Source organism: Triticum dicoccoides, chromosome 5B (genome assembly GCF_002162155.2).
Source record: "Triticum dicoccoides isolate Atlit2015 ecotype Zavitan chromosome 5B, WEW_v2.0, whole genome shotgun sequence".
Lineage (NCBI taxonomy): Eukaryota > Viridiplantae > Streptophyta > Magnoliopsida > Poales > Poaceae > Triticum > Triticum dicoccoides.
Genome location: NC_041389.1, coordinates 446592672 through 446604766, shown reverse-complemented (window position 1 = coordinate 446604766; position 12095 = coordinate 446592672).

Below are 12095 nucleotides of genomic sequence, written 5' to 3'. Positions count from 1 at the left end.
ACTCCCCGCCGCCCCGGGCCTTATAAGGCGCACCCTCCTTGCCCCGCAGCCCAACCCGCTGCCACCGCCAAAACCCTAGCCGCCGCTAGCCAGCGCCGCTGCCGTGCCGTGCCGCCGCCGCCCGTCGCCCCGCCGGAGCCGCCGACGTCGCCGGACCTCGCTGGAGTAATCGCCGCCGTCGCCTGTCGTGAGGTAGCCCCCGGTTTTGTATTAAAAACCATTCGGTTTTATTTTGAAAACCTAGATTCATTTTTTTAGATTAGATCATTTCGGTTTTTCTGGTTTAGTTAAATAGCGAACGTTCGTTCGTACGTTCGTTTAACGAACGGTGTTCACCCATTAGCCTTAGACAGCGAACGTTCGTTCGTTAGTCTATTCGTCAGTTTTTCTTTTTCCAGGGTTTTTCCGCGATTATTTTCGATCGCGATTTCTGCCCTAATCTTCGTTTTAGTTTATCTTTTCGCTCATTTATCGAAATCAGGCGATTCAAGCGTCTGGATCTTGATCTCGAAGCCCTCTTTCTGTTTAAACAACTTGAACAAGATTTTGGTACTATAAAATTTGACTTTAGTCCAGATTAGTAAACGGATCTTGTTTCTTTCGCAGTTTGAGTTTTGTTGCTTCGTTTGATTTGTTTCTTTTTGCAAACTAGAGTTCTTAAGTTGAACTTTCTGGTTAGATCTCTTATTTGTGTTTTACCCGTGCTTCTAGTTGAGTGCTTATGTATGTATTTGTTTGTTTGTGATAGAGTACCCGGAGTGCGAAGCTTGCTACTACGAGTCTCTAGGTTTCATGGATCATCAGCAAGGCAAGTAACACTTTGATCATACCTCTTTACTACCTAGTTTTTATTGCATTAGATCAACCCTCAAACACTGCATGGTTAGGATCTGTTTTAACATGTGAGTTTTGGGAAGTAGATGATGTGGTAGAACCTATTGCCCTGTTTATTATCAAACCTTTGGGAGTTACATCTACGTTATGCTTATATTGCTATGCTATGCTCGTGGACGTGGTTTGGGTGAGTGTATCCATGACAGATGTGAGTATTGCTAACTAATGGTTAACTTAAGGTGGCTACTTAAATACACATCTGGGTGGATTGTTTGTGGGCACCTGGAGAATCCACTATTGTCCTAGGATATCCCAGGGTTCCGTGTGATCATCCTAAGGTCCGCCACCCAGGCTCAAAGGGATCATAAGATTATTCATGCGAGAAACTTCCGTGTGCAGCTACAAGCTATTATGGGCTCTAGCATAGTTGAGTATGTTGCATGACCTCTTTCAGTGGTGGGCTAGCAGATGTAGGGGAAAGTAGGTGTAACTATCCACCCAGAGTAAAGAGTTATTGTTTCAGAAAGACTGTGTCTCAAATCTCCGACCATGGATGTATTTTGAGTCTTGTGGGGAAAAGTGCGCAAACCTCTGCAAAGTGTATAAACTAATCATGGTTAGCCGTGTCCCTGTTTATGGACATCTTGAGTATCTGGATCTTGGATTATCATGTTGATCTCATCACTTTAAATATAATTTGATTGGGTTTAATGATGGTGCTTAATTGGGATTGAGTTGGAGGAACCTTCTCAATGTTTATCAACCACCATGATAGTTAAATAAAATGTATTCCTTTGTTGTAGGGAAAAATTGGCTTTATGCAAAACTGTAACCATAGAGCTTTCCACCAACCATATATGCATGTAGTGATAGCATTTATTCTGTTCATTACTCTATGTGTTACATTGCCACCACATTCCATGTGCTGACCCGTTTCGGGCTGCAACATCTCATGTTGCAGACTTTTCAGACAACGAGTAAGGTGCCATAGGTCATTGTCTTTCACTCAGCTGTGCCGTTGGAGTTGATGGACTCGCTTTATCTTCCAAGCCTTCTGCTGTTATCGATTTTAGATGGCCTTAAGCCATATTACTGTAATAAGTTCTCTTTTGAGACATCCGATGTAATAAGTGTGTGATTGCTACTCTGTTATAAATCCTCGTGTACTGTGCGTGTCAGCATTACCGATCTAGGGATGACACTGATGCACAGAGATCAGACTGTTTGAGGTTTGGTCGCTACAGCCCCCCTCCACTGTTTACTCCTCGATAGTATCATTGTAGTGCTTAGGCGAAGCCCTGCACAGATTACATCATCAATACCGTCATCACGCCGTCGTGCTGACGAAACTCTCCCTCGACCCTCTGCTGGATCAAGAGTTCGAGGGACGTCATCGATCTGAACGTGTGCTGAACTCGGAGGTGCCGTACGTTTGGTACTTGGATCGGTTGGATCGTGAAGACGTTCGACTACATCAACCGCGTTAAGTAACGCTTCCGCTTTCGGTCTATGAGGGTACATGGACACACTCTCCCCCTCTCGTTGCTATGCATCTCCTAGATAGATCTTGCGTGATCGTAGGATTTTTTTTTTGAAATTGCATGCTACGTTCCCCAACAAAGGACAACCCCCATACAAGATACACGATACAAACTAAAACAACCTAAGGATTACCAACTCAAGAATTGACAATCCACGACCAAACCTTTCATGATAGTACATCACATGGCATGAAAAGCAAGAATCGTCCATCGTAAGAGCCTAGACACCCGTGAGCTACAATGTGACCCAGATGTGATTATCATGATAACAACAATCATAATAACATAAGCACAACACATAGAAGGGACGAAGGATCCTAAGCCTGGAAAATCATGCCACATGCACAAGACTAGCGCAACATCGCCAAACAAGGAGGCCTATCAACCCAACGCCACTAGACTGACTATCAACAAAAGCTGTAGAACGATGGTCGTGAGGGAGGGGTGAGTACCAACCGACGGCAATAGGAGTGTGACGCCGAATAATTAAGTGAAAGGACATGTGGTGCCCTCGTGTGTGGTTTTGGTAATTAATGTCATTCTCTATGGACTAATGGTTGCATTGAGTTATATTTGAAGGATTTGTCCATAGGATTTTCTTGACGTCCATGTGTTGGTTTCAAGGAGTTTATGAGTTGACCAAGGTGCTATTAAGGAATTATCCAAAGATTGGTCATGTGAGTGTTGAGCTTATTGCAAGCATGTCTTGAAGAAGAAGATTGTGTGATCATTCATGTCTACCTTCAAGACATCATCCAAATGTAGAGAGCTGGAAAGATTCAAGGTCGATCAAGACTAAGTCAAGAGTGAATCAAGTTAATCAACATCCAAACCGTATAAGAGGTACCAAGGGATCAAGTGATCCCATCGTATGGTAAGCATTGTCCATTACGCTATGTGTACTTACCCATGGTCTTCGTGAGAGTTCTTTGTCGGGTTAGGTTGTGGTGTGCACGTTCTAGAGATGCATCACAAAGAGATCAAGTTCTTGAAGATTGCCGTCCATTGTGGTGACAATGGACTTGTGAAAATGTTCTAAAGAGTGGCTCACCCATAGTGGAGTATGGGGGAGCAATCAACTAGTCTTCATCGAGCAAACACAGTCAAGAAAGGTGGTCCAACTTGAGGGAGTCAAGATCGACATCATCTAGCTCAAGTGGACTTTGTGCAAGGCAAAGGTTTGCCCTTGATAGGTTTTATATTTTACCGGTCTCATGGTGATAGTTTGGAGACCGGGTTATAGGATCAATAGCCGTACTATCAAGGGGGGCTCTCAAGTAAGTAGCGTGATCGCATCATTTGTCGAGAGCTCAAACCATTGCATCCTTGCATCATCTTTCTTGATTCTTATTTGTATTTTCTTTTGAGGTTTTAGAGCTTGTGGTTATCTTCATGACAAACTCTAGTTCATCGAAAACGGATTTCATATGCTTCTACTATCGCGTTTTTGTTGGAAATATGCCCTAGAGGCAATAATAAAAATGGTTATTATTATATTTCCTTGTTCATGATAATTGTCTATTGTTCATGCTATAATTGTATTACCTAGAAACCGTAATACATGTGTGAATACATAGACCACAACATGTCCCTAGAGAGCCTCTAGTTGACTAGCTCGTTGATCAATAGATGGTTATAGTTTCCTGACCAAGGACATTGGATCTCATTGATAATAGGATCACATCATTAGGATAACGATGTGATCGACAAGACCCAATCCTAAGCATAGCACAAGATCGTCTAGTTCGTATGCTAAGAGCTTTTCTAATGTCAAGTATCATTTCTTTAGACCATGAGATTGTGCAACTCCCGGATACCGTAGGAATGCTTTGGGTGTACCAAACATCACAATGTAACTGGGTGGCTATAAAGGTGCACTATAGGTATCTCCAAAAGTGTCTGTAGGGTTGGCACGAATCGAGACTGGGATTTGTCACTCCGTATGACGGAGAGGTATCTTTGGACCCACTCGGTAATGCATCATCATAATGAGCTCAATGTGACTAATGAGTTAGCCAGGGGATCATGCGTTACAGAACGAGTAAAGAGACTTGCCAGTAATGAGATTGAACAAGGTATAGGGATACCAGCGATCAAATCTCGGGCAAGTACCATACCGATGGACAAAGGGGATTGTATACGGGATTGATTGAATCCCCGATACCGTGGTTCATCCGATGAGATCATCGTGGAACATGTGGGAGCCAACATGGGTATCCAGATCCTGCTGTTAGTTATTGGCCGGAGAACGTCTCGGTCATGTCTGCATGGTTCCCAAACCCGTAGGGTCTACACACTTAAGGTTCGGTGACGCTAGAGTTGTCATGGGAAATTGTATGTGGTTACCGAAGGTTGTTGTGAGTCCCGAATGAGATCCCGGACGTCATGAAGAGTTCCGAAATGGTCCAGAGGTGAAGACTTATATATGGGAAGTCCAGTTTAAGTCGCCGGAATGGTTTCAGGGGTTATCGGTATTGTACCGGGACCACCGAAAGGTGTCCGGAGGTCCACCGGGCGGAGCCACCTGCCCTGGGGGACTTAATGGGCTGAATATGGGAGGGAACCAGCCCCCTAGTGGGTTGGTGCGCCCCCCCCCCAAGCGCCCAAGGGCCTAGGGTTTGGAAACCCTAGGGGAGGGGGCGCCTCCACCTTACTTGGGGGGCAAGTTTCCCCCTCCTGGACGCCCCTCCCCCTCTAGATGGTATCTAGAGGGGCCGGCCCCCTCTCCCCTTCACCTTATAAATAGATGGAGGGTGGGAGGGCAGCAGGACCTTTTCCCTGGCGCAGCCCCTCCCTCCTCATACACCTCCTCCTCCTCCATAGTGCTTGGCGAAGCCCTGCATGAGAACCACAAGCTCCACCACCACGTCGTCGTGCTGCCCGAGCTCTCCCTCAACTTCTCCTTTCCCCTTGCTGGATCAAGAAGGAGGAGACGTCCCCGTGTTGTACGTGTGTTGAACACGGAGGAGTTGTCCGTTCGGTGCTAGATCGGATCTTCCGCGATTTGAATCGCCGCGAGTACGACTCCATCAACCGCGTTCTTGTAACGCTTCCGCTTAGCAATCTTCAAGGGTATGAAGATGCACTGCCTCGCTCTAGTTCCTAGCATCTCTTAGATTGATCTTGGTGACACGTAGGAAATTTTTTAATTATTACTATGTTCCCCAACAGTGGCATCATGAGCTAGGTCTATGCGTAGATTCTATGCACAAGTAGAACACAAAGTAGTTGTGAGCGATGATTTGGTCAATTTGCTTACTGTTACTAGTCATAGCTAGGTTCAGCGGCATTGTGGGATGAACCAGCCTGGACCAACCTTATACGTACGTTACGTGAGACAGGTTCCACCGACTAACATGCACTTGATGCATAAGGTGGCTAGCGGGTGTCTGTCTCTCCCACTTTAGTCGGATCAGATTCAATGAAAAGGGTCCCTATGAAGGGTAAATAGCAATTGGCATATCATCGTTGTGATTTTTGCGTAGGTAAGAAACGTTCTTGCTAGAAACCCATAGCAGCCACGTAAAACATGCAACAACAAATAGAGGACATCTAACTTGTTTTTGCATGGTATGCTATGTGATGTGATATGGCCAAAAGGATGTGATGAATGATATATGTGATGTATGAGATTGATCATGTTCTTGTGATAGGAATCACGACTTGCATGTCGATGAGGATGACAACCGGCAGGAGCCATAGGAGTTGTCTTAATTTATTGTATGACATGCATGTCAACGAAAACGCCATGTAATTACTTTACTTTATTGCTAACCGTTAGCCATAGTAGTAGAAGTAATAGTTGGCGAGACAACTTCATGAAGACACGATGATGGAGATCATGGTGTCATGCCGGTGACAAAGGTGATCATGCCGCGCCTCGAAGATGGAGATCAAAGGCGCAAGATGATATTGGCCATATCATGTCACTTTATGATTTGCATGTGATGTTTGTCATGTTTACATCTTATTTGCTTAGAACGACGGTAGCATAAATAAGATGATCCCTCACTAAAATTTCAAGAAAGTGTTCCCCTAACTGTGCATCATTGCGAAGGTTCGTTGTTTTGAAGCACCACGTGATGATCGGGTGTGATAGATTCTAACGTTCGCATACAATGGGTGTAAGCCAAATTTACACACGCGAAATACTTAGGTTGACTTGACGAGCCTAGCATGTACAGACATGGCCTCGGAACACAAGAGATCGAAAGGTCGAACATGAGTCGTATGGTAGATGCGATCAACATGGAGATGTTCACCGCTGATGACTAGTCCGTCTCACGTGATGATCGGACACGGCCTAGTCGATTCGCATCATGTATCACTTAGATGACTAGAGGGATGTCTATCTGAGTGGGAGTTCATTAAATAATTTGATTAGATGAACTTAATTATCATGAACATAGTCAAAAGGTCTTTGCAAATTATGTCGTAGCTTGCGCTTTAGTTCTGCTATGTTAGATATGTTCCTAGAGAAAATTTAGTTGAAAGTTGATAGTGGCAATTATGCGGACTAGGTTCATAAATAGAGGATTGTCCTCATTGTCGCGGAGAAGGCTTATGTCCTTAATGCACCGCTCGGTGTGCTGAACCTCGCGCGTCGTTTGTGGATGTTGCGAACATCTTACATACACGTTTTGATGACTACGTGATAGTTCAATGCGTAATTCTAAATGGTTAGAATTGAGGCACTGAAGACGTTTTGAAACATCGCGGAACATATGAGATGTTCCAAGAGCTGAAATTGGGATTTCAGGCTCGTGCCCATGTCAAGAGGTATGAGACCTCTGACAAGTTTCTTAACCTGCAAACTAAAGGAGAAAAGCTCAATCGTTAAGCATGCGTTCAGATTGTCTAAGTACTACAATCGCTTTAATTGAGTGGGAGTTAATCTTCTAGATGAGATAGTGATGGTTCTCCAAAGTCACTGCCACCAAGCTACTAGAGCTTCGTGATGAACTATAACATATCAGGGATAGATATCCTTGAGCTATTTGCGATGTTTGACACCGCGAAAGTAGAAATAAAGTAGGAGCATCAATTGTTGATGGTTAGTAAAACCACTAGTTTCAAGAAGGGCAAGGGTAAGAAGGGATATTTTATGAAACAACAAATCAGTTGCTGCTCTAGTAAAGAAACCCAAGGTTGGACCCAAACCCGAGACTAAGTGCTTCTGTAATGAGGGGAACGGTCACTGAAGCAGAACTACCCTAGATACTTGGTAGATGAGAAGGTTGGCAAGGTCGATAGAAGTATATTGGATATACATTATATTAATGTGTACTTTACTAGTACTCCTAGTAGCACCAGTGTAATAGATACCGGTTCGGTTGCTAAGTGTTAGTAACTCGAAATAAAAGTCTACGGAATAAACGGAGACTAGCTAAAGGCGAGGTGACGATATGTGTTGGAACTTGGAAGTATTTCCAAGGTTGATGTCATCAAACATCGCACGCTCCCTCTACCATAGGGATTGGTGTTAAACCTAAATAATTGTTATTTGGTGTTTGCGTTGAGCATAGACATGATTGGATTATGTTTATCGCAATACGATTATTCATTTAAGGAGAATCATGATTACTCTGTTTATTTGAATAATACCTTCAATGGTCTTGCACCTAAAATGAATGGTTTATTGAATCTCGATCGTAGTGATACACATGTTCATGCCAAAAGATATAAGATAGTAATGATAGTACCACCTACTTGTGGCACTGCCATTTGAGTCATATTGGTATAAAACACATGAAGAAGCTCCATGTTGATGGATCTTTGGACTCAATCGTTTTTTGAAAAGTTTGAGACATGCGGACCAGGTCTATTGGTATGTACGCATGAAGAAACTCCATGCATATGGATCGTTTGGACTCGCTTGATTTTGAATCACTTGAGACATGCAAATCATACAACATGGGCAAGATGATTGAAAAGCCTCATTTTCAGTAAGATGGAACAAGAAAGCAACTTGTTGGAAGTAATACATTTTGATGTGTGTAGTCCAATGAGTGCTAAGGCACGCAGTGGATATCGTTATGTTCTTACTTCACAGATGATTTGAGTAGATCCTAAGTATATTTACTTGATGAAACACAAGTCTGAATTATTGAAAGGTTCAAGTAATCTCAGAGTGAAGTTGAAGATCGTCGTGACAAGAGGATAAAATGTCTATGATATGATCATAGAGATGAATATCCGAGTTACGAGTTTGGTACAAAATTAAGACATCGTGGAAATTGTTTCACAACTAATACCGCCTGGAACACCATAGTGTGATGGTGTGTTCGATCATCATAGCTGCACCCTATTGGATATGGTGCATACCATGATGTCTCTTATCAAATTACCACTATCGTTTATGAGTTAGGCATTAGAGACAACCGCATTCACTTTAAATAGGGCACCACGTAAGTCCTTTGAGATGACACCGTATGAACTATGGTTTAGAGAAACCTAAGCTGTCGTTTCTTGAAAGTTTGGGGTTGTGATGCTTATGTGAAAAAGTTTCATCCTGATAAGCTCAAACCCAAAACGGATAAATGCATCTTCATAGGACACCCAAAATAGTTGGGTATACCTCCTATCTCAGATCCAGAAGCAAAAGTGATTGTTTTTAGAAACGGGTCCTTTCTCGAGGAAAAGTTTCTCTTGAAAAAATTGAGTGGGAGGATGGTGGAGACTTGATGAGGTTATTGAACCATCACTTCAACCAGTGTATAGCAGGGCACAGGAAGTTGTTCCTATGGCGCCTACACCAGTTGAAGTGGAAGCTGATGATAGTGATCATGAAACTTTGGATCAAGTCACTACCAAACCTCGTTGGTCGACAAGGACACGTACTGCTTCAGAGTGGTACGATAATCATGTCTTGGAGGTCATGTTCCTAGACAACAATGAACCTACGAGCTATGGAGAAGCGATGGTGGGCCTGGATTCCGACAAATGGCTCGAGGCCATAAAATCCGAGAGAGGATCCATGTATGAAAACAAAGTGTAGACTTTGGAAGAACTACTTAATGGTCGTAAGGCTATTGGGTACGGATGGATTTTAAAAGTAAGACAGACAATGATGGTAAGTGTCACAATTAAGAAAGCTCGACTTGTCGATAAGATGTTTTCCAACAAGTTCAAGGAGTTGACAACGATGAGATTTTCTCACTCGTAGCGTTGCTAAGAGTCTGTTGGAATTATATTAGTAGTTACTGCATTATTTATGAAATCTTGCAGATAGGATGTCAAAACATTGTTTCCTCGACGATTTTCTTGAGGAAAGGTTGTATGTGATACAACCAGAAGGTTTTGTCAATCCTAAAAGATGCAAACAAGTATGCAAAGCTCCAGCAATCCTTCTAAGGGATGGAGTAAGCATCTCGGAGTTGGAATATACGCTTTGATGAGATGATCAAAGATTTTGGGTTTATACAAAGTTTATGAGAAACTTGTATTTCCAAAGAAGTGAGTGGGAGCACTATAGAATTTCTGATGAGTATATGTTGTTGACATATTGTTGATTGGAAATGACATAGAATTTATGGAAAGCATATAGGGTTATTTGAAAAGTGTTTTTCAATGGAAAACCTGGATTAAGCTACTTGAACATTGAGCATCAAGATCTATAAGGATAGATCAAAATTGCTTGATAGTACTTTCAAATGAATACGTACCGTGACAAGATTTTGAAGGAGTTCAAAATAGATTGGCAAAGAAGGAGTTCTTGGCTGTGTTATAAGGTGTGAGTATTGAGTAAGACTCAAGACCTGACCACGACAGAGGAGAGAGAAAGGACGAAGGTCGTCCCCTATGCTCTACAGTATGTTGTGTTGTGTACCGCACCTGAAGTGTGCCTTGCCATGAGTCAGTTAAGGGGTACAAGAGTGATCCAGGAATGGATCACTAGACAACGGTCAAAGTTATCCTTAGTGGACTAAGGAATTTTTCTCGATTATGGAGGTGGTAAAAGAGTTCATCGTAAAGGGTTACATCGATATAAACTTTGACACTAATCTGGATGACTCTGAGTAGTAAACCGTATTCATATAGTAGAACAGTTATTTGGAATAGTTCCAAATAGCGCGGGGTAGCTGCACCTACAAGATGACGTAGAGATTTGCAAAGCACACACGGATCTGAAGGGTTCAGACCCGTTGACTAATAACCTCTCTCACAAGCAAGATATGATCAAACCCCATGGGTGTTGGATTCATTACAATCACATAGTGATGTGAACTAGATTATTGACTCTAGTGCAAGTGGGAGGTTGTTGGAAATATGCCCTAGAGGCAATAATAAAAATGGTTATTATTATATATCCTTGTTCATGATAATTGTCTATTGTTCATGCTATAATTGTATTAACTAGAAACCGTAATACATGTGTGAATACATAGACCACAACATGTCCCTAGTGAGCATCTAGTTGACTAGCTCGTTGATCAATAGATGGTTATGGTTTCCTGACCATGGACATTGGATGTCATTGATAACGGGATCACATCATTAGGAGAATGATGTGATGGACAATACCCAATCCTAAGCATAGCACAAGATCGTGTAGTTTGTTTGCTAAGAGCTTTTCTAATGTCAAGTATCATTTCCTTAGACCATGAGATTGTGCAACTCCCGAATACCGTAGGAATGCATTGTGTGTACCAAACGTCACAACGTAACTGGGTGGCTATAAAGGTGCACTAAAGGTATCTCTAAAAGTGTATGTTGGGTTGGCACGAATCGAGACTGGGATTTGTCACTCCGTATGACGGAGAGGTATCTCTGGGCCCACTCGGTAATGCATCATCATAATGAGCTCAATGTGACTAATGAGTTAGCCCGGGATCATGCGTTATGGAACGAGTAAAGAGACTTGCCGGTAACGAGATTGAACAAGGTATAGGGATACCGATGATCGAATCTCGGGCAAGTAACATACCAGGAAAAGTAGATACAACACAAGCCGAGCCACCCAAAGACCATGCGCCTATCATGACCCAGCCAAATTGCTAAGAAAAAACAAATAGCGAAGCCTATCTTTAGTCAAAGACGGATTGAGGGGAGGCGTATGGTCCACATCCAGTGGATCTACTATTAGATCTGTTTGAGGATTCGACCAACTGGAGGGGAGAGGTAGACGACGAGATAGGCGGGGAGAGGCCAAAGGCCTAACAAGAGGTAACGAAGCAACTGTCGTCGACACCAAAACAAGCACAGACCATGGACGATCAGCTAGGAATGATGTCACCACAACCAACTGCCGCACGTACAACGAGAGGTGACAGTGAGAGGTTGGGAGACACTGCAGATGAGGGATCCATAGCAACATGGGAACGACATGTCAGACCTGGAGGGGAGATGGGTAACGGCGGGCCGCAACAACCTTGTCGTCATCATCAATGCAATGGCCTCACGTGGTGGCGCTAAAAAAAGGGATGGATGCAATGGGGGCTAGGGTTATGGGATGGAGGTTTGTGGATGCCCTTTTGTGACTTATGAGTTTGTTTATCTGAATTATATATTGATTAGTTAAGACAATGATGGTTGGCTATTTGAACAAGAACACTGAAGAGACTCATTCAAAGAGGAACGAGGACCGTGCCTCCAAGAACAAGAGGGGAAGGATGACTTAAATTCTGCTATTTGATACTTGGCTATAGTTGAAAAGTCTAGTAGTTGTGAAACTATGTGTTTGCTATTTGAACTATGTGTTTGCTATTTGTGAAACTCCGT